Source organism: Phoxinus phoxinus (genome assembly GCF_949152265.1).
Source record: "Phoxinus phoxinus genome assembly, chromosome: 2".
Taxonomy (NCBI): Eukaryota; Metazoa; Chordata; class Actinopteri; order Cypriniformes; family Leuciscidae; genus Phoxinus; species Phoxinus phoxinus.
Genome location: NC_136877.1, coordinates 7903500 through 7927919, shown reverse-complemented (window position 1 = coordinate 7927919; position 24420 = coordinate 7903500). Strand labels below are relative to the sequence as shown.

The window sequence follows — 24420 nt, the reverse complement described above, 5'->3', positions numbered from 1 at the left end:
GAGAAGCTGCGTGGAACCATGTCACCTCTTCACTCATTGACATGTAATGGCTTTGTTACCAAAAGACGCTTTGTCCTTATTCTCCTTATGTTTACAAGAAAAGACAGCATAACCCTGGTTGCCCATGGAGACCGGAGACATCCCCCTTTCTCCCTTCCTTCTTGGCACTTGAGTGTCTCAAATTTAGATGATTCATTCTCTTTATTTTGAATATATTGTAGAAACACAAATGTAACCATAAGGACACCCAGTCTTTTTTGCAAAATTGCATAGCCATCACACACACACACACACACACACACACACACACACACACACACACACACACACACACACACACACACACACACACACACACACACACACACACACACACACACACACACACACACACACACACACACAGCTCAGCAGACCAATGCCTCTGTCAGGTAACATGTAGTCTTTCAGTTTAAGATTCTTGAATGGTCCAGTTGCTGCTCTTTTGTAGACTCTGCGTTTATCTTTTCGTAACCACGCCTCCACCACGGGACCAGACAATAGCAGCACGTTTCTAATTTTCTGCTGGATAATGGCGGTCATACTAAAATGAAATGGGTCAGAGGTCAGTTTTGCTGAATGTGATTTCTGGGGACAAGGACCTTTCCCTTTTGATAAGACCGAATGCAATTCTTTAATTCGATTCCATTGAGTATTGTCTTTTCAGAATGGCAGGCAGCTGGGAAAATAGCTTATGCTTTGAATGAATTTCATATGACAACATTATAAATTCAGTTTTACGACCTGCATTTTGGAATTGTATGTCAACCTTTTGGTTTATTTGCTTATTCTGTAATGAGTGCATCCAGGTACGATGCAGCTGTGAATGTGTGCTTCTGATATTCATGTGTCTGTGTCCCTTTTGACCTCATCAGCGGGCTCCGCCCACTAGCCTCCGCTGAAATAGATTGATATAGCCAGCGCATGAATATGTATGCAATATGCACATTGACTTGAACTTGGTTTTGACCTTTGTTTCCATAAACAATATACATTTACACATGAGCCATCAGCTTCACTGCGGAAAATTGAGGCACATACCGTTTCCATATATTGCTATATTTATTTTCTTCACAGGCATTTTAGTATTGCATATATACACCCACAAAACCATAAGATTTATTTTGTGTATTTTGATCAGCAATCTATATGGTAGATATACTAGCCAAAGTAGATGGCAGTTACTCTCACTGAAGGTAATTATTTGCAAAATGTAAATGAATAGTATTGGCAAAACTAATGTAATGTCAATTATCTAATAGAATTCATAGAAATATTGCCAATTCGTGTCAAAATATGGTTACAGTTATTTGTAAAATCCAAATAAAGTATTGAAAGCTGATTTTAAAAATCTATTGGCAATTCCTGTTAAAATATAATGACTATTATTGACAAAATCAAATGGCAATATCTAATGCTAATGATTGGTATAAATCTAATGGCTATTCTTAAAAAAAAAAGAAAAGTAATTGCATAACCAAATAGAAATTCCTGCTAAAATCTAATGGATATTACTTGTGATAATCGAATGAATTCATGAAAAAAATAAAATAAATGATTGGCAATGCTTGTCAAAATCCAATGACAATTAATATAAAAAAATCTAATGGGAATTCTTGAAAAAAGTCATGTGAATTAGTGAAGCATATTTCATAAAAAAATCATTCATTGGTTATTTTACTTGCAAAGAATGGAAATTCCAGGCAAAATCAAATATATATATATATATTGTTGGCAACATTCTTATGCAATTAAGTGTCAATTCAATCTTTTAAAAAGATTTGCAATTCTTGACAAAATCCAGTGGCAAATTCTATTGGTAAATTCTATAATGGTGATTGGTGGAGACCATTTCATGACAAACTGTAAAATCTAACTTCAGTAATTACATAGAGGCTGTTATCGTAAAACGAAACAGAAATTCTTGGAGAAATCTACTGGCATTTACTCGCAAGTATACAAGCACTTTGTTTATGTATCTGACTTGTCTCTCTGTTTCATGTTCTCATCTGCATTTCAGCCCATATGTATGCTGGTGTGAGACTCCATTTCCCAGAGAGCAGCACAGGAGAGGAGGTGGGGTTGCTGTACTCTCTTAAACTGCTGCCCTGGAAGGTCATTGCTCACAGTCATGTGAGAGGCCAGTGCGGCCCCTTGGGCCCTGTGACAAACAGGGCTGCAGTGCTGAGGTGTGTGTCAGGGGTGTTTTTCCACAAAGCATTCTATAAAAGTGTAACCGCTCCGTGTTTGCCCTTTCCTCCCTGTACGCACGCACTGCTCAGCCAACAGGCCCCTAAAGAGCTCTTAAGAAATGCTGAGCCAACACACAAGCTGGCCCTGCTAGCAACTCTAGTAATTCTCTTTCTCGCGCTTTCTTCTACTTTTCTGGCCCGTGTTCCCGCCGCTTGTGCTGAATCACGACTGCCGCGGCGGGGAGAGCAGGAAAGGCGGTGCTTGTTTGGGGCCCGAAGCTAATTATGGAGCATTAGAGCAGGGCTAAATAAATGTGTAGTGTTACTAATTGCGTGCCAGTGAAAACAATAACTCTGCAACAGATGCCCAAGGGCACAGGGGGACGAGAGGCTCTTGGCACGGGGCCATCAGCAGCCCCTCCTCCAACCCTCCGGCTACCTCACCCACTGTCTGTGCCAGCAGGCCTGAGAAACACATGCAAACTGGCATCGGCGGTAAGCAGTCAAGCTGTGTTTGTGCATGTGTGTATATGCGCTTATTCGTATCCCGAGCTGATGTTGCGCATGCAAACATGCACCACAGCAACAGCGGCAATCTGTCCCCGTCACCTTCACACATCACTGCATTAATAAACATGAATTAGTAATAGCGCAATTAGACCAGGCCCGGGCGCGTCGGCTGCACAGTGTGTGTGAAAGCACAGACTCGTCCTTCTGAGAAGCTCTGTCACTTATATTCCAAAAAAAAAAATCCTAATACTGTCCCATTGCATCTGTTTCTTTTATGTCTCACACGTCTTTCTTTGTATTTCTGTGTGTCTGTGTTCTAGGTTTGGATCCGCTCTGTGACGGGAGACGGTGTTTGAACGGTGCACACTGCTGGATCTCCGGTGGCCTGCCGGTACGTACGCCCACTCACACAGATTTCCCAGCAGCACCTGAGTGAATGAGGCTAACATGAGTCTTTACACCCCGCTTAGACCACACGCGAGGCATGAGTGACAGCGTCAGATCACAAGTTCACGTGTCAAATCGAAACTAGAGATCTGATCAGACTCTGTCCTACTACAAAAATGACAGATCTGGAAAAAACACACTCGTATACAAACTTACAGTGGCCTCTCAGGTCTTTACGCAGTGTTTAGATAACAACAGACGGTCTCTCACAGCCAGAAATGCTGCGATGAGTAGTAGTCTGAACTGTTACAGCTGGTTCGGGCTTAACACACACACACACACACAGGTGGACCGCAGACTGCCTGTCTCAGGGCCAGGCCAACGCTCCCTCAGCAGGACTTACGCACGCACATTGCAACGGAATCTCTGTAATCCAGTCGTAATGTAGTGCTAACATACTGGCAGACACACACTGCCACAGGCTCTTATTGATCACTTTACTCACACACAGATACACACAGTCATACAGTCACAGGTGTGCACGTATAGTCTATTGTGGCCCACTGACATATTTGTCTGCTGCAACACTGGCCTAAGGAAGTGAAATCATTTCTTATTCTGCTTTGTCCTTGTTTATTGCACCCTGTTCCCTTATTCGTCTTCTAATTCCCTCATTTATCCGTCTTTTTCCTTTACTTACGGTGGCATTAGCACAGATTACTAATGATCCCTTCGTTTTGAAGCTTTTCTGCATCACAGTCTCAAGGGAGCCATCTCCGTTGTGTTTTTACTAATTGCCGTAATTTATTGACTTGTTAAGGATTTCTGCACAATTAATTCTGTTTTTATTTCTCCCATTCCTCACAAGAACATTTCTTGTGCTCCTTAAAGTGGAACGACATTTTGCAGATTACTTATGGAATGAGGTCATTGAGTTAAAAAAAATATATATTTTATGAAAAAAAAAGCTTGCATGTAATATTTGGTTTCTTTTTATATAAATAAATGAAATGTATACATTTCATGCTTCTATAAAAATATACTGTATTTCCAACATTAAATTGCACAATAATATATTTTTCCATCTTTAAAAGAAGTCAGTGGATGATACTAACAGCCTAAACCTGAATCTAAACTTAAGCTATTAAGGTCTAGTTGTATAAGTGTTTTGGTATTTTGAGCCACAGCACAATTTCTCTAATGTAGCACCTACTGCAATGAATCAGGCACAGATAACATAATCATGCTAATAACCTGTGGTGTGTCTGTGTAACCACTGAAAGGCATAGGTCACACAAAAATGAATATGCACCCTTATGTCGTTCCAAACCTTTATGACTTACTTTCTTGTGTGGAACACAACAGGAGATATTTAGCAGAATATCCAAGCTGCTTTGCTCCATACATTGAAAGTGGTGACCACATTAGCTCTGATTCCCATCCATTCACTTTCATTGTATTGAGAAAAGAAAACTTGAATGTTCTGCTAGATAACTCATCTATATGGCTTTGGAACAACTTGAGTACTTATTGACAGAAGTTTTGGGTGAACAAGTTTCAATCATAATCACAATCCACTGTTGTCTCCAACTCCATAATATAGGTTTTTATACCACTGTATCTCTTTTAGATCCATGTTTCAAATGCTGGTTGGCGACTAGGGCACTATAGCCAGCATGGTGTCATGTCAGAGATGTACGCCTTGAATGTGTGTGTTAAAGTGTACATTTCCAGTTACACAAAGGTATTCATCTAAATAGAGACAGGGCTTCATTCACTTGGTTTTAGATTGTGGGCTGATAGGTGATCAGTGGTCCGACATCCTGCATCAATTCTCTTCATTATGGCCTGAAGACCAGGCCTGATCTTCAATCAGCCCTGATCACATCAGCTGAGCATAACCAGTGCTGCCGAAATACACTTTGGTCTGGATCAATACAGGCCTCCCTTGGGCTCTTGTGTCTGATCCCCCCTGGTGAGTCATGTGACTGAGTGGCAAGACAGGCCTGATTTTCTAAACAGCCCTCTCCTTATCCATTGTTCTCCGTTCTGTTTGTTATCCAGACTTTTGCCCAAAATGTGCTCAAGCTTAAACATATTCAGTCAGTAGAAAGTTGAAAGTGTCCATACTCCAATAATGAGGAACTGGTACACGTCCAATGAGTAATATCCCATTTTTGAATGTTCCCCCATGATCCATTGATGCACAGTTGGGGTTTACGAAAAGATCAGGCACCAAAATCCTCAAAGTGGCCCGCATTTATCCTCAAGGCTATCAAATGCATTGGACCTGCTTTCGGTATGTTGTTTTCTCATTATGAATTCCCTTCGGAAGTGATCACCGGCGTATTTAGCAGGCCTCCTTATGAGCGAGAAGTCATCGGGTATAGTCGTTCGCAGGTAAATTTTATGGTACGCGACTCCATTCCCGTCAACCACAGGCGGGTTTTTTTCCTAGAGAGAATAAATGATAATTAAATTTACAAAGCAATCAGAATTAATCGCGTACCATCTCCCACAGCGATTACACACCTCCGCCTCCCCCTGCGCACACATACGCTCATTTACTCACCAGGCCAAACCTGCGCCTGTTTTCGTTTATACGTTACCTCTCTCGCCCACTTCCTCTCTCTCCGTAAATTATTTTGTATACTTACGGCGAGACTCATTAGTCACCCCTCCCTTCCGCGGCTTAACGAGAAAGCGATTAGAATGCATGTTAACGCAGTCCCAATGGCTGCTCCTGCTCGCTTCTCTACGTCCACACCACACTGCTTTACCTTCAGCACTGCCTCCTTCTGCCTCTCTGTGAGATCTCCCCTTCTCTCCCCTCTACCTCTCTCTTCTGTGGCTGCAGCCTCTCTCTCCTTTCCTCTCTCTCTTTCCCTTTCCTCGTTCTCTCTGCAGCCTCTCTCTCTCTTTCCCTCGCTCCTCCCTCTCTTAGAGCTGCAGGCTGCTGGGGGTTTTAGACGGATCACTCTCACAATGCCTGATCAATACGGCTATTGATCGGCTGGCAAAATGTTTATAAAATCATCCCGGGCAACCGAGCGATGGGGTGGAGAGGAGGAGCGTGAGCGAGGGGAGGGCCGTGAGGGCGATGCCATTCGGCCAGGGTAGAGGAGGCAGCGTGCCCGTGATTGGTTGTTTCTCTGCCCGCCTTGCCAGGCAACTAACGGGGTACGTTGTTCTGGTACGCAGCTCCCCGCTTTCGTTCCTGCGGCGCACAGGCAAACTTTCCAGCCTCACAAGCCGCCACCTCCGCCGCACCATTTTTACTGCACACCGTTGGATGCCAGCCAAACTGTGACAGCACCCGCCCCCCGACATCCCACCTCCCATGAGTCAGTAACCTTCATTTGCATAAATTAGCAGGCGGCAGGCAGTGCCAGGCTCTTAACGAGCCCATGTCATGTCATGTCGTCCCTCCTCCCCTTGTTCGCTTCTTGCTACACGAGGACACCCGTACTCCCGGCCCACCTGCTTCGCAGGTTCCCTTTGGCATGGAATACCCTCTGGACCCTGCTCCATTTCACCGACTCTCTGTGTGACTCCTGGGACCGTGCTCCAACTATATCAGCATTATCAAACAACACGTCCCCAAAGATCCCCCTGTTCCCGTGTGAGCTTGTGCTGGGAGATCTCAGACTAAAACACACCGAGTGCTGCCCTTGTCCCCGAGCACATGTGCTGGGATCTTACCTCTCTGAATGGCGCTGCGGATCCTACAGACAAGTTTTCCCACCTCACACTTAGAGATGCTAACCACAGCAAACTCAGCTCACTGCTAATCTTTTCATCTAGAGCTCCATTCATGATGGAGAAGGACTCGTCCTTGACATCCCCGCAGTCCTGACAGTACAGGATCATTAGCATTCATCAGTCATTCATCAGTGTTTGAGGAACAAATCTGATCTGCACCCCTTTACAAAGATGATGGAAAGATACCCAGAACAATTAAGCTGCTGCATCAGGCTTTGTTTCTTGAAATTTATCAGCAGCTGCCGTGTAGTTTAGCACATTTAGAGAGAAGATTACAGGTTATTGCTATAAAGTTTTCAGTCACAAAAATAGAACCTTTGCATATGGTGTATTTAGTAGGGCTGAGTATCTTTAGGCACCTCACGATTGCATTTCAGTGCATATCATTTTTCTGTGTGGACTCAAATCTTTAGCAAGTTGAGGTGGCTTGTTTCCAAATTCCTTGTGAAGATTCTGCATAATAGCTGTAGAATCCACCAACCCACCAAAATAAATGGAATAAGCTAGTTTAATAACATAGCATCAGAGGCAACACTGCAGCATCTGTGTGAATTAAATGGTGATCATTACTTTAAACTTTTTTAGTTTGTCAGTGTCTTGTTTTATGTGACTGTGCACAATGATAAACTTTTAAGCATGTAATACATTGTTTAAACATGTATAAATGCTAGTACTGATGTGGCCTCAGTGCCGTTTTTGCATTGCCACGCACCACATGGGACTTATCTGTGTCTGTAATGTTTTTTTGTTCGTTTTTTTGATGGATGGAATAAAAAGCAAACAAATACATTTTAGTAGGTTCACACCACTAGTGTTTAGCGGCCCTAGCGCTTCTCCTCTGGCAATAGCCTTGAAACACTGCCCAAGGCTATCAAATACAAAGTCACATTGGTCAAGCCATCAAGGGGAGTCTGTTTAATTAAGGTGGTGTTTTTAATGAACCATAAAAGCTACTTACCTCCCAACTAATTGGAGCAGAGATAGTCTTAGCATCAGGTCTGCTTTGAAATGCTAACCCCAATGAAATGTATTAATACTAGCATGAAGTGCCTAAAAATACGAAAACTAGGAAAACATGAAAAATTTTTTTTTTTTTGGCAAAATTTTGCATTAACGTACAGTTTGATTGGATGCACAGCTTTTAACGTCAGCAACAAAGGCTATGGGAAGAGTGTTTTTGTCCCTGTTTAAAAGTTGATAGGATGTTTATGTTGCTATGCTAACTATGCTTGACTATATTTTGAGTTGTATATTATTATATACGAGTTGTATTTTATTATTTAGCTTTGTATTTTCCTGCTTTTCAAGACTCAATCAGAACAGACCTGTCACCCATTTTTGGCTCACTATATCATAGATAAGAACCCCCATACTAGTCCAGTCTAGGTCATCCATTCTGTTTGTAAAAGAAGGCCCTAGATCTATATACTTCACTCCAGTTTTTTTCATCTCTGTAACGTCTCAGTGTTTATCCTCTCACTCCTTTTCCTGGTTCTGTTCATTCTTTTCTCTTCATTATTTTCCTTTTGCTTCTGTTCTCTCCCGTTTTATTCTTTCATATGCCCCCTCCCTTCCTCATGGTGCATAAGAGGGTGTTTTATTTATTCCATCAGAATGCAGAGGGGCTTGGGGTGTGCGTGCCTCACACAGAAATCAATTTCAGCTCAGCCAGTGGAACCAAACAAAGCGCCATGCTCATCGTAGCATCCATGTGCGCTCACGAAACCTAACGCGCTCATCTCTCCTCCACTTCCCTCCCTCCTTGGGAGACATTTTGTTTTCACTCTACCGCCATTATTGTCAATCATTGTGCACAAGTGATGAGGTGTGAACACAGCTGGCAAATGAGTGATGGCCAAGTGTATATCATTAGCAGCAACATAAAGGAAACTCTAACAAGAGTGCTTGTCTGTTTGTAGATATCTCTTTAATGATTCAGAGTTGCGGATTTCTATCTTTTTATCGTTCTCACTCTCATTCTTTCTCTTCAAATCGTCCTCCTCCTCTCTTGTTCTCTCCTTTTTCTCTGTCTGTCAGAGGACAACTGTATTGCTCAGAGTGTGCTTCTACATATCTCAGGAGAGATCTCAGGAGAGTTCTCAGATATGTTCCGTTCAAGTACTTATTTAGATTTTGTGATTATATATGCACACTTGCATGTTTATTATAGCTATGCATAAATAAAAGTGAATTTAGGATATTTTTTCCCTGATGTCTGCGACTCAATCAGAATAGACCTGCAACCAAATTTTGGGTCGCAACATCACTGAGAATCACAAGAGGAGGATACCCCATAGCTGGATGCTAGCATATTCACATATTCTCAACAATAAACTTGTAAACTTGAGATGAAAAAAAAACATATGATATTTTTAAATTTGGTTTAATTTTTAAAAGTAGTTAATGTATCACAAACTAGCATTTCTTAGTCATGGTTAATGCTTATTTTATACACTAATATTTATATTTTTTTTCAAGTTTTATTAATTCGAATTAGTTGATTTAGAACAAATATGAATTAGCAATGAACAATAGTGTATTTATAAATTAGCATTAACCTAGTTTAATAATTCTAGCACGTAAAACTTGTTCATTGTTGGTTCTTGATACTCACTTGGTTAGATTTAGGGGTTGTGCACTATGTTTAGGTTAAGTTTAGGTTTGGGTTATACGTTTTACAATATCTTATGATTTCTACATCTCATTGACATTATTACGACTTCTCACTAGACCAAATAGGAGATTCCTCAGGTCTTTGTCTCAAGAGAAACATCTAAGAAGCGAGATACTTATTTACATTTTCTCTCCATTTAATCTCATTGCAGCCCAGTAAATAATATTGAGATATGAAAGACCCCCCCCCACACACACACACACACACACACACACACACACACACACACACACACACACACACACACACACACAGTATTTCCCTTTGTGTATAAGGCTTGCAAATGTATGTTTTTCCATATGCATGGTATGAGTCATAAATCTGTGCATGTGTTTGTGGGTGTAAATATGTCCTCGAGGTGTTCTGAATAGTAAGTAAATGTTGATGATGATGATATGCTTTTGTGGACTGTGCTGTATAAAAGCCTATGGAAAAGCCACATTTCTCCCTTGGTCTATTTTTCTAGTTCTTTCTCTCTCGCTTCGCTTAATGTGAGTTCTGGATCAGTCTTATTCCTCGCTCCACTTTTATTGATTTCAGCGAGAAATAGAGGGAGGAAGAAAGAAAGGGCCTTTTCACAAAGAAGTTAAATGGTCAAGTAGCGGGTGGAGGTTGGCTTTCACCACTTATTGACGAGGTGGAAAAATGTCACTATTATGGAGGCCCTTTCAGGAGATAGCGAGCTGATTGGATGAGTGCCCTGGGGTCAGGCGAAGCGCATTCCTAGCGCAACGAAACAAGTGTGTATAAAAGGCCAGAGGATTCAGTTGAACATGTAGAGGTGCCTCTTCACCGGTCGCCCTCTCTATTAGCTGTGTCCAGGCTATTGTCCAAGACTACAAGGCGCTGTGCGAAGTCACTGCTTGTCTTTCTTCTCGGCCTCTCTGCGGGAGGCAGTCTTACATGTCTGATCTTGCCGTTCATGATCAGTGAAAGTGTTTGTTTGTTAGTGTTCTGGCCTCCGTGTCCTGTCTGAAGAGGGAGTCAAAGGAAGCCAATGCCTGTTGTGGCTCAACCGCCTTCAAAGACTCCAGCAGATAAAGCCCGGTGCCAACTGGACGCCTGTGGCTGGTGTCCAAAATTCAAACTAAAGTGCAGTGAGTGGGTGCTTGTGTATGAGAAAAATAGGTTAATAGGAGCACAAGAGAATCAATGGAATTTACAAGGAAATAGACAGTGAGAGAAAAGAGTTGGGTGGACGAAACAGCGATGAGATTCCTGAAAGACTTCTGCTGACCTGTGGCTAGGGGTTCAAACATAAGTCACTCAGGCAGCTCTGGGAGTTTGACGTCAAGGCCTTTAATTAGGGAAGCGCATCATCTGGCCAGCCAGTCTCCATAGAACAAGAGAGAGCCTAGCAAAGGTCAACATGCCATAGAACAGACACTGGATGGCTTAATCTGAGGTGAAATGGTTGCTTTTCTAAATTGATTCCAGTTTGGCAAAGACAAGGGCTGTCTTGTGTTCTAATTGAGCCACTTGAAGACTCCGGCGGAAAGCGGGAACCCTCTCTGAGGAAGGGTTCATAAAGCAGGACACATGAACAAACAAAAATTGTTCAACTGACATCTGGAGCAAAGCTGTCTCCGGGACTGAGTTGCTGCGGGAAAACCAGTAGGCATGCAAGCACAATCTCACACTCATTCACTGTTTGGACATTGGACCTCTAGTCTTGTTTTCACAATGCAGTTCGGAGTTCTCTGTTTAAATCAAAGATACAGTGGTTCAAAAAAGTAAAATCCTATTTAAATCACTATTTAGTCAATTCATTTAATTGCATTAGATACTTAGCAGAATAACAAAAGTTGCAAAAATGCCACTTTGTTCAATATTTTATGCAGTTACTTTCATACAATCTTAACTGTGGCTTAAGTGTCCAATATGTAATCCATACAAATGCAATATTGTGAGTATAGTCACAATGCTTTATGAATATAGTTAGCCTAAGGTTGATTTTTGAAAGGTTGCTTTATGAAGAGAGTCAGCTAAATGTTGATTTTTTTTTCAGTTTACAGATAATCGTCAACAGATTTTTATTATTTTACTAAGCAAATTCATTAAGTGGCATCCTTTAGTATACAATCCCTGATATAACAGAACATCACTATGAATGCAACAATAATAATGGTTTGCTGTTACTATATCTTGTATTTTAACACAGCTGGAATGCTGTATTGACCAATCAGAAAACAGGACCATAGCTATTTATTTTAATATTCTGTACATATTCCTACTGTAGTAAATTGCAAACTCCAAACATGGTGTAGCCACATGGTTGCCAAAGCCCTTGACCTAAGATGGAAATTGAGTTTTTCTCCCACACAGACATTAACACATGCCACACTGGCTTGCAGACTTTTTCAAGCTGAATGCATAATATATTAAATGAAATAATGTTTCTTGTGGGGATGGTTGTGGCATGGAATGGATATGCATTGAATCTCAATGTAGCTCAGATCCCTCAATTGGTGTTATGACAGGGGGTAAATGAGTAAGTGTGTGTGATATGGGGGAGGGCTTAGCATATCGCCTCAGGCCAGTCTGTGACGTCCAGAGATGTGCATGAAGACTGTACCCCCCGCCATCCCAGCAGACACCAGCAGACCTCTAGACATGGACCCAGCGGTCATTAGCGAGGTTAAGATTCATTGGTGCTAATTGATGACTATTCCCCCTCTCCTCACATTCTGTGTCCATGCAAGAAGCTGTTGCCCACCCTCACCCCTCCAGTCTTCAGACCCTGAAGACTACAACTCCTAATTGGACCTACTCGACCCCCCGCCATTAAAGATTTAGAAGGAAGGCGCCTTGTAAAGTATTGAATATTGTGGAGTTAAGCTCAGGAGATGGCTCCCACTAGGCTGTGCAGAAGGGTAGTTGTGGGTGGGAGATTTGACTGAGTTAAGCCAATAATGGTGGTACTCCATCTGAAAACTCTGCCCAGTACAGGAGGGAAAGGTGTTCAAACATCAATTCGACCAGAAGAACCTTTTAGTGGCTAAAGTTCAGGGCTGGTAGATTTTACATATATCTGAATTCTAAACAGCATTTTTGCACCCATCGAAGGCACTGCAGAAAGGAGACGCTACTCAGAGGGTCATTCCATGTGAAAGTGAGCGACTGAATACTTTCCTTTTATGAGGCTGTTAGGAAAAAGTACAGTAAATTAGCGAGAACCTTTCGTAGCAGCTCTAGACAGGTGGTGCTGGGGAGGAGGAGGCCTAAAGAAAATTATCAGGACACGCAGTGCTTGAGCTGGACCAGGTTTGGAACTAAATAAATACGGTTGTGTGAATAGGAAAAATATACTTCCGATTTGGAAAGACCATTCAGTTTCTCAGAAGAGTTTCATGACTGAACTATGCATTCATTTTTACTGTTCAGATTAGAGTACTGTGACTCAGAGTACTACAATTGTAGGACATAGTGATGCTCACTTTCAAATGGATTTCACCCCTGGTTTTCACCTTGCCCATTCCAAAAATTTGAATTACTTTGAAAACATTTACAGGCAGCACAGCCAGTGATATACAGCTGTTGATTTTTTATCAAAGGAATCAATGCTACATTTTCAGACTCTGTCAAGATCTGAATTCTTCTTTTACTGTAAATACATCATATTTACACTTTGATTTTGATATTTTTGACTCTCATAGCTTAGAGTCAGTTTGGCCAGTTGTTACCATAAATAGTTGATTTTAACATTGACATCATTTCACTTCTGTGTTAGTTCTATTATGGTTTAATACTGCCTTTAAAAAGCCTTTAAATTCACTGCCCGTTGGGTTGCATCCAGAATGCAAATGACCTCAATGAATACTGATTATACAAATGAATACAAATGAAGAGTATGAAACTTGAAAAATGTCACTACATGGATATGCAATTATTCTGTGTCCTAGATATCACCTTGACAACCTTGTTGAGCACAGAAAACAAACATGAACAAAAAAACAATTTGGTATTTGCTCGTTCTCTGCTAGTAAAACGCCATACTTTATCAGACCGTTCCGCTGTGTTTGTGCTCCTGGTGCGGCCCACTCATTGGGCCCGTGTGATCTGGAGACGGGGTGAGGAATGTGAGAAGCATCTTAGGAAACATGAGCTGCTATTTTCCCACAAGCGTAAAAAAAACAGATGCCAGTGCTCTGGAATCCTGGTGACGCAATGCTTTCGTGGACGGGCCAGAGAGGAGGAGGGAGAGGGAATGAAAAAGGGTGAAAGAAAGAAAGAAATGGAAGGAAATGGAGGTCTGGCTTGAACGAGGGAAAAGTAAAGAGTAGGAGAGGCAGCTGTAAGTTCACTGGGTCTCCGCTGGGACAGGCTCCTGGCCCCGGCCGTCTCGTTTTTTTTTTTTTTTTTTTTTTTTTTTTTTTAACTGTAGGAACATCTGTGAAGGAAGACCATTAATTGTTTGTTGGCTAAGTGATCATTACAAAAACAGATGTTTGATGCCTTTTTTAAGATGCAAGAATAGAGACAAAGAGAGCGAGCGGAGCGATAGAGCAAAAGGCAAGAGTATATGTTCCCTCAGGCTCTGATTGAGAGGAATACCATCAGCAGCAATTCCTTTACCACCCTAATTTCTCATACACTCAGATACCCCCTAAAACACAAAAACAGTGCACATCAATGCCTGCTCCTCCATCTCTGCCTCTCCTCCTGCTCTAATTATCGGTGCCTCTGTAATTGCTGTTATATTCATCATAGCTTTTGGTATTTATAGGGTCTGTTTTGATCATAGTAATAATGTCACTCTGGAATTCCCATGCTTGGGAGGAGAAGAAGAAAGAGAGAAAATGAGAAAAGGAGAAAGGGGGTGGGCAGGGGCTGATGTTTGGATCCCGGCAGACTCTTTCAGACATCAGTTGCAGTAGGGCCCAGAGGCCACCGCTCCAGGCTGCTCTGCTGGTGGCTTTAGGTGACTCGGGTCCCGTGTGGATCGGCTCTGGCGGGGATGCATGCCGAATGGGTCTACGCTGAGCTGAGCCAGGTCTCGCTTTGCTAGGGGTCTTCAGGACCTGTCTTGGTGTCTTGGTGTCCCTAGGCCAGAGGAATTGGCAGTCTCATTTTCCTTGCCTTTTCACTCTTATTCCCTCCCTAAAAGGTCTTCATTTAATCCCTGCTGCTTAAATGACCAGTTAATCCGATTTTTGCTGGTTACAAATCATGGCTACTTTAATGAAGTCAGTAGCACTTATCACAATTCACATTGTTTTAAAGCAGCTTCACAGACATTCATTACGTTAGTGTTTATAACATCTTAATATCATGCAGCCGAGATTTGATATATAGTATTGCTATTAATCACCCTTGTGCTGTTATTTTTTCTCGTACAACAGAAGAGGAGAATTTTTAAAGAATGTTCTCGCAGCTCTTTTCCATAAAACGTTTATACGGCGGCAATACAACAACCATGGATAAAAGCACCATAAAAAGTAGTTCATACAAATTGTGTGTTATATTCCAAGGCTTCTGAAGACATAAAATGCTGTAGCTTTCTGTGAGGAGCAGACCCAAATTTGGTGTAGGATGTCACGAATATCAACCACTGGTTCTCCAGACCAGACTTCTTTTTTTTCTTTTTTTTCTTTTCTTTTTTTGCAGAGCTTCAGATATCACATGGCAAGACTTTAAATATAGTGCACAAGTCATACAGACCACTTTTGTGGTGGTTTGAATTACTGTTGTGACAGAATTACATAATTTTATGTTATTGTTTGAAAAATTCAAGTAACACTTTATTTTACAGTGTCATTATTACACATGTTACATGTAGTTACTGTAATAATAACTACAAATTATGCATAATTACATGCAATTAACCCTCAACCAAATCCTAATCCAACCCTAACTCTATAGTAAGTACATGTAGTTAATTATTATTACTCAGTACTTAATTACACTGTTAACTGACACTTTAAAATAAAGGTTTACTCTTTATTTTAAGGTGTCATTGTTAAAGTGTAATTATATATTGTAGTACTGAGCAATATTAAGCAATTACATGTACTTACTATAGGGTTAGGGAAGGATTAGGATTTGGTTGAGGGTTAGTTGCATGTAATTATGCATAATTTACTGTTATTTAAGTGCATGTAACATATGTAACAAGGACACTTTAAAATAAAGTGTTACCCAATAAGTGTAACCATATTCCTTTAAACACAAGTTTAATGCGTTGACATTAATGCACTTACATCTGCGACTACTGGGCAGTCATGCTTTCTGGAAACTATATTTTCTATAGTTATCGGCAGCATGCCACCCATTTGCTTGTAATGAATGTTGCAGGAATCTCACCTTTAGTCCAAATCAAGCACACCTTTCATCAAGAGCTATGACTGATCCCCGCTCTTGTATCCACATCTCCGTCTCTGTCTCTCTCTACACGTCTCTTGCTCTCTTTTTCTCCCCGTCTCTCCCCCTTCTGCACAGCTCCCAGTGTTTGGGTATATATTTACCACCCTTGTGTGAGGCCGGGTGAGTGGGCCAGGGGAATGGAAAGGAAAACAATCATGCCCTCTCTCCTGGCCCTTCGGTGCAGGCCGCCTATAAATAACTACGGGTGGCGCGCCAGTCCCACCGCCTATGGCATGGGAATCTCGTCTCCTTCAGCCCTGCCCTGGGCTGCTCGACCACCCTGGGAACCCTTCAGCCAGGCCACTGAGGACGGACAGCAGGCCAGGGCAAAGTCGAGGCTGACGGCGGAGGAGAAGAGTTCTTTCTTCTTGACTTCTTTTTCCAGCCCTCCTTTGAGACTGTAATTGTCTGTCTCTCTGTTGTGTCTCTAAGGAGAGTTACTGACTGTTTCATCCCGCTCTACCTAAGCCTCTACAGTGCATCCTTCTCTTTCAAAGCAGTTTTACACTGCATTTAGTCTGTTTTTGCCTTATAAAGATTGTATGAATATGTGCTTTTAGAAGTGTTAGAAATCCGGTTCGTAGAACTCAGATGAAGCGTTTGTTTTACCCCACCGAAAATTGATTTTGACTTTCAAAGGCTTGCTCTTCACAGCGCTGTCTTCCGTGTCAGTGTGAGACAGGTTTAGCTCACATTTTTGGAATTTGAGGTAATAGTTTTAAACTGACAGACTAAACATCACTCTTCTTGACTGTTCCACTTCTGAATAGTAAATACTTACACAGACACACACACTCAAACATACTCTTAAATTCATACACATACACACACACACACTCTCTCGAGAGGCAGATGGTGGGAATGAATCTGGTAGCCAGTGGTAATAAAGTTCTGAAGATTTGTTATGTTAAGCACTAAAGCCACGGTATACCTACAGGCGGTTTTGTCACTGTGTTAGTCATAAACATTCAGTCCTTCTGACACTACACACACCATGGCAGGGTTGAGCAAAATGTGGAATTTAAGAACTGGCAACTTTTCAGTTCATGAGTTAGAATGTACAATTGGCCACAACCTACCAGATGTTAAATTGGAATAACAGAAAAGTGACATTTGAATTGTAATTCAAAGTAAAGTAATGTAAAATATAGAAATGTAAAAGAGTTGACATAACTAAAAATAACAAAAAAGATATTTTGATTTTAAGTTAAATCAGATGTTCACCCATCATGGCCCATTTATATTAAGTTTAAGTTAAAACATATTGTTTTTATATTATTATTATTATTTCATGATCATTTCGATTTGTTTCATTATATATAAATTAAATACTTTCCGAAATATATATTTCAGAATTTTTTTTAATTATCCATAAATGATTTGTTACTGAACCATAACATAACATCTTTACTGGATACTGGCAACTGTGCCTTCCTTGTCACTTTTTCTTTCTTTTTAAGCTTTAGTGATATATGTCAGTCTTTTCCAAATGTGAATTTGTATTATAAATGATATCCTAGATAATATGAAAAGCAAAACTGGGTTTTTCTCTTTTTCAGCTCTGTTTGGCTGTACTGTCTGGTATTAAACAGAGTTTTTGTAACAAATCCACCGCATGTCTGCTTTTTTCTTCCTTTCTGTTAACTACTACCCTCCGTTTTATGTCTTGATAGATTTTCAGTCCTTCCCTTTAGCCCTTAATTTTTTTTCTCCATATCCCCATTTTTCTCTCTTCCTCACGAAACCCCCTCGCTCCCTCTCCTACAAGGCACACTTGTTATTTCTTCGTACAAGGTCCTGTAATTAAGTTTGACATAAGCGAAGGGATTAAATATGTGGTTTGGGAGGGGGAGAAAGGGGCTCTGTTACAATCTCAAGGCCAGCTGTAAAATGGAACCAGATTGCGACACTTGGAGTTGGAAAGTTTGGGAAAGCTGCCGAGACTGAAGCTGTGTGTTCATACAGCACTGGTGTAAGAGTGGCCAAAAAACTTCTGCTCTCCCTGAAATCCACCCCTCTGAAAACCTGCCCCTGCTCACATGCTAATAGACCACAAGCTCCCCAATGCCCACATGCCAAGCGTCCACGCCAATGGTATTACTATAGTAAATGGCCCAGAACCATGACTTATTTCTGTCTTAAGAGAAAATATGACATGTTTTCGTAGTTGACACATTTACATTTAAATTTAAGACATACTTATTTAAAGGGATAGTTCACAAAAAAAATGAAAATCATTATAAATAGTTAAATGTGAATAAAAGCGTAAATTAAATCTGTTCATCATATGAAGCGATCGAGTCTTTTCAGAAAATTTGAACTAAACCACTCAATTCATGTAGATTAGTTTTACGATCTCTTTATGAACTTTTTGAAGCGTCAAATTGGTAGTTGCGTAGCTGTCAATGAAGGGACAGCAAACTCTCAAATTTCAAACAAAAGTCTTACAGATTTGGATTAATTAATGACAGAATTTTAAAACAATTGGGGTGAACTCTCCCTTTAAGATTTATCTTTTAATTCAAATCAAGTATACTGTAGCCCTTTAATTGGTTGTTTGCATAGGATGCAATAAAAGGTTAGACCGAACCCAACTGAATTGAAAAAGTACAGTAGGTGCGTTAATTCCCATATACAATTGATTGTCTATATGTAAAAATGAATATGCTTATCCATTGTTTTGAATCTAACACTGATGCACTGCCTCTCAAAAATAGTTTTTTTTCTTTAAATTGACGCCCCGTTAAAGCCATGGCGTGAGATGCTAAAAAATTTGAGATGTGGCGTAACAACCAAATCCATTCATCTAGTGGATATTTACCTAGGCCAACAATTAAACAAATAGCGCTGATGGAATGCGAGAACATGTCCTGTGTAATGGCCCCTCAGACTGTTTTTATTTCATAACTATTTTCCTAAACCTAAAACCAGCATTCTTTGGATCAAAATATTACCAGCAAGCCAAGGTACTTCCAAACAAAACCTCTCAGCCTGTTCAACAAGCATTGCCTGCTTAGCTCAAAAAAATAATAATTTAATCAATTTCATGAAAAAAAAAATATATATGTATATATATATATATGTCTAAATGAATAAATGTAACACGTGTTCAGAGGATTATTACACTAGGAAGAGAGATTTTGGTCTTTTGTGCCAAAGACCTCTGCTTCTTTAGTCATAGGACTTTTGGCCTCCTACGCCAAACCACTACTGCAGCTCTCTCAAAGAACCCTACATTCCTAAACAAAACACAAGCTCTCTCAGCCAAAACTCTGACACTCCAGCCGCCAAAACAAACACACGCTGCACCCTTTTCCCCCAGCCGCCAACCGTACATATGATACATGCTCTGTAGCTGTTTCAATTATCACAATTCGAGCTGTTTCTCGAAATGTTGATTCACCCATTGTTTGCCTTGAACTTTGTAATTCAACTCCGCTGTCAGACACATGGATAATTTGCTGCCTGTCCTAATGAGTTCAGTGTTTCGGAGAGCCGTTTCTCTAGCTAGCACTCAGCATGACACGGAGCGTGGAAATGCGAGACGCGGTGGTCACGTTATAAAAGAACACAGCATCTCCATGAGATTTCCCTTCTCCGTGAACTCTGTGCGGTCTTCGGCGGGAACTTTGCATTCTTAAATAACTCTGGCAAAAACGTTTCTAATCTTAATGAGTCTGAACAGCAAATCTCTCATCTGTGGCAAAAAGGGATTAGGAAAGCAGGGAGAAAAACACTGCTGTTCCACTTTGATGAATTGTGTTTAGTAAATCCCCGGGTATGAAGTTCCTCTGACGAACAAAGCGCTGGAGAAGCATGGATGTTTTTAGACAACATAACTTATCAGAGAGAAACAGAACATGCATTTAGGGGGAAATACAAAGGAAAAGCAGATTCGTCACTTCGGCAAATGATAAAAGTGGTTAACTCTTTTTCTCAATCCACTTAGCTAGTTTGGGTAAAAGAAAAAAAAAATCAACCTAAAGTAGCTTTGCACAAATTAAAGGCATTGTGTTTCTCCCGGCCTTATCATCCTCGTGTTTATTTATTTTTACATGATGCGGAGGGTCTTTGTTAACAGTAAATAAATAAATTGATAATTTCCTGCCTCTTAGCGGAGATGCTATAAACAGCTGTCATAGTGATTAAGGAGTTAATGAATAGGCATAAGCGGAGACCATGAAGCTTTGCAGTTTTGAAGCAAATTGTAAAGTTACACTTGGTCTTGGCTTTACTTGAAACTTTCCCAGGTCTGAGCTTCAGGCTTTGATGTAGGTTCATTTGGTTTATTGTGTGTTTATTATATAACCTACTAAAAATATGATACATGCATATTTAATCTGAAATTCATTTTGGAAAATTAATTCATCTGCAGCATGCCATTATTTTAAAGTTTGACTGTTGTTGGAGGAAGAAAATATAATATTTGTGTGTGTGTGCGTGTGCGTGTGTCTCCTCTGTTAATGTGAGAATATGGCGTGTTCGTCACATATACATCTGGTCACCAGGAGTCTTCTCTTGAGTGACGGATAACATCTGGGAAGTCTGTAGCTATCACTGAATACATTGGCCCTATCTGCTCCTCCCTCCCCTTAAACACACTCACTGTTTTCCTTTCTTCCTTTGCGTTATTCAGTTCATCCATGAATGTATCCCTCTAGTATTGATTTCCCATTAACCCCTTCCAATCTGGGAGGATCTAGGCGGATTGACGCGTAAACACCCATTTCATTGATTAGCCATGCGTCACTCATTTTAAATTCTCATTTTGACTTGTAGTTTAGCTCTGTCTACTTGTTTAGTATATTACTTCCCCTCACAGGCCTGTGGTGTATTGGTCTCAATGCTTTTGTAGCCACAATTTATTTAACCTTTGCTCGTGAGCGCCGTGGCTCAACACATCTGAAGCACATGCCCTAACCAGCAGGGCCTTTTTTATACGTTTAAATATTCCTTTGCTTTTCATATGTTGTTTGATGCCCCAAGTTTTCTCTGTTAAATATTACTCTTGCCTTCTCATTGATTTCTCTCAGTTTTTTTTCTCCACCTCCTTTCCCATCTCTCTCCACCCCTCCTGCTGTTTCTGACAAGTGCTTGCTAATGCTCGAGTAGCACAGTGCCTCTAGGTCACACATGTAGACGTGCATCAGAACTAAAGACACGTAGTGTTCCCATTTGAATTGACAATTCCCTGACAGAACGTCTATGATCATCCAATGGGCTGAGCGGTTCTCTGACATCCATCTTGATAAAGTGCTGCATGGGCCTTAACTTGGGCAAAGATGGGAAGTGAGCCATTGTGTTATAATATGTGGCATAAGAATAGACTTGCATGCAGACTCTTGTTTTCTAAGAGGTTTTAAATCAAGGGTCTGTCAGCTACATATACTCCTGTGTCATTTTCTGTGAACGAAAGTTTTGTGCGTGTGTAGAAGTGGGTGCAAATTTTCCATGTATGTAAAGTGGAGTCTAATAAATCTTTCTTTCTTTCTATTTAAAAAAAAGAATAATAATTTGTGACATCGAACAAAGAAATAAATTGAACAAAATTCCATTGAAGCAAAGGCTTTTTAAAATTATGTTGGAGAATGTGATCATCAGGTTTTATACAATCTCATGGATTTCATGCATCTCGAGAGCTGGGAAATTCCAACCCGATGTCACGGCAATTCGTACTTATTTTCCGAGGTGGCTATTTCGTAAGAATTCTTGCTCAATCGTAAACATTTTACGAGTTGCCCAATTAGTATGAATTCGTACGAATTACCTACCCCTGACCCCGCCCCTAAACCTACCTGTCACTGCGGTTTACACAAATCGTAAGAGTGAAGTTGTACGGTTCAGTGAAAAGAGGCGGCGTGTTTCGACGCAAACGTTCCCTGGTGCTATTCTGCGGTTTCAGAAAACAACTCCGCCACAGACCAGGAAAAACCCAGTCTAAAGTCAGTGGCGTGTTATTCAGATAGGCCTACTATTTTAAGGGCGCGTGCTTGGCCATAATGTAGCGTGTGCACAACATGCATACACTTTGCTTCTCTCATCTACACAGACGCAGCAGTTCCTATTTTTGCAAACCAGACATAATTATAAGGAAAAATATTACCACACAATGGAAATCATTGTGGTGTCCATGAAGATGTGAACAAATAGGCATAAATCTAGCTTACACATATACCGAAATTATTCAGGCTAATTGTAATGACGGATCAAATGTTTGATCAATAGTGGCAAGACACATCGGTATAAGGACATCTGACAAAGTGGGTTGTCCGTCAAGAACCAGAGCAGCAGTTTGCATGTGTTTAGAGTCTGACAGAGTGTAGTGTATGTTTTGCTTGTGTATTTATTCCCGTTCAGAGTATTTGCGCGAGATCGAATGCGCGTGTTCGTGCTTTTCTGTTTGTCTGTTGACACAGAGAGCAAGAATATTTTATTGAGGCATGCCGCGCGGCTGCACCGGTCCAGCCGTCTGATGTACAAAGAGCCCAGAAGAAGGAGGTTCACAGCTGTTTGTAGACTATACGGACAGGAAAGGTCAATGTCGTAATGCGGCACGTTTCTGTAACGCGTTTTCATTTCTCCCCTTTCCAAAGCGCTCCCTTCAGTAGCACTGGTGCATTTAAATTACTGTTCTTGCCCGGAGAAGAATGGTTCAAGGCAAGCATAACCCCATTGTATTCTTTGATAAACTCTGTAAAATGCACAGTATAAGCTGGGGGAAGCAGCATGGTTTAAGGGCACAATTGCCGTGCAAATTTACCATGGAAAGTTCCGCCACCCTTCCTCTGCCGAAGTGAGAGAGGAAAAGAGAAGGATCGAGAGAGAAGGGTCTGACTGTTATCTGTAGATGCAGGGCAGAGAAGATTGTCTTTGTGTTTGTCATCTCGCTATGGGGGCTCAGCTGTAAAGGAACAATAGTGCGCTAATCCCAGCTCTGATGCCAGATTAATATTCAAGCCCACCAAAATATTAATTCCAGCCAAGAGCAGCGCATGCAAAATAATGTCAAAACACTCAAACAAATAAAGACAACAACGAATCGAGAACACACAAAGAAAACTATCCGGTTTGCTTCAGCGGTGTCCGCACACACACACACGCACACACACACATCTCCACATAGAATTCGTCGTTATTCTTCATAATAATTTCGTTTTCTAAGCAGACTATTTGAGGTGTGCTATGTTGTTTTTCGCAGATTGTCTCCACTTAGCCAGGGGTTTTATTCTAGGATTTGAATATTTACAATTTGAAATAATGGAGGTTGTAAAAATAAACCCTGCTTTATGCTCTGTAATCCACAAGGCTCGAAATTGCCTCCCAACTTCAAAGACAGTCCTGGAGTTGTCGGCCTTTAATATGATTTGATATGAAACTGTTGCAACCACAAAGTGTCCGTTATCTCATTTTTTATCAATGTTATCAGTGGCATCTAGCCACATTATGGATGGAAGACCCTGTTTACACCTAGTATTAAGATGAGTTTTGGTCAATCAGATCACAAGTAGACGAGGGAGACACATTCCCTTTACACCTGGTGTTTTAATCCATCTCTTGTGTCCACTTTCAATCACTTCTGTCCTGATTTCTTTGAGGGAAGGGTAAAAACTTTCGAACTGTTTCGAACTGTTCGAAATGCATTCGACCACATGAGCGTTTACACTACGAAAGCAATCCGGTCGGAAGTGGTCGATAGTTGACAAGGACAAAACGTTTTAGACCCCGTTTACACCTGTATTTAGCGTCGTCCACTTGTGATCCGAACGACCAAAACGCATCTTAATACCAGGTCTAAACAGGGCCGAAGTGTATCAACGACCCTGTGCTCCCAATGGTGGCGTGAAGGTGGCAGATCCAGGGCTTTACAGTCACCGATAGCTGGCAAGCGAGGTGATTTTTATGGGTTGAGATGTGTCAAAAGAGTCTTGAAGGTTTCCTCTAGTGTCTGACATGTTCAAACGTACACAGGCCGGGAGAAGGTAACAGGTGAAGGGTTTTAGTCACCATCATAGATTGATGAACAATGATGAACTGCCTCTTTTTTTCTTTGGCATGAGGGCAAGAACAGGCCAACGAAGCAGAGCTGAGTGATCGGCGTTCGGCGAGGTTGTCTGGATTGCATGGCTCAAGGTGTTAATGAAGTGTTTGAGGTCCTCTCCTGCTTTAGTATAGGTGCGATCCTTTGTCAGTTAAAGCTTGGTCAGCACACACACACACACACACACACACACACACACACGTGTCTCTCAGTCACTAATCCAACAGCAGGGGATGGGTTGTGCTCTGGCCGACAGTGAGATCTTCTGCACAATGATAAGGTCTAATGTGATCTGGGCTAGTTAGATTAATCTCTCACACATGGCACTAAATATGAAGGGTCAGCTTATTTTAATCCTCAAATCTCCCCCACACAGACACATGGACCACTGTCTCACAAACTTCACCAATAATCTCACTCTTAATTCCTTATCTTAAGCCTTTATCTGCCTTTCA

General features: G+C 41.1%; 1 protein-coding gene across 1 annotated transcript in view; it reads left to right on the top strand.

Annotated features, from left to right (window-relative positions):
- zfhx3b (zinc finger homeobox 3b) overlaps positions 1 to 24420 on the top strand; it is a 431922-nt gene that overhangs the window by 240177 nt on the left and 167325 nt on the right. The window contains exon 4 of the mRNA XM_079589354.1: positions 3062 to 3132. The gene's annotated coding sequence lies outside the window, so the exon portion shown is untranslated. The remainder of the gene's footprint in view (positions 1 to 3061; positions 3133 to 24420) is intronic.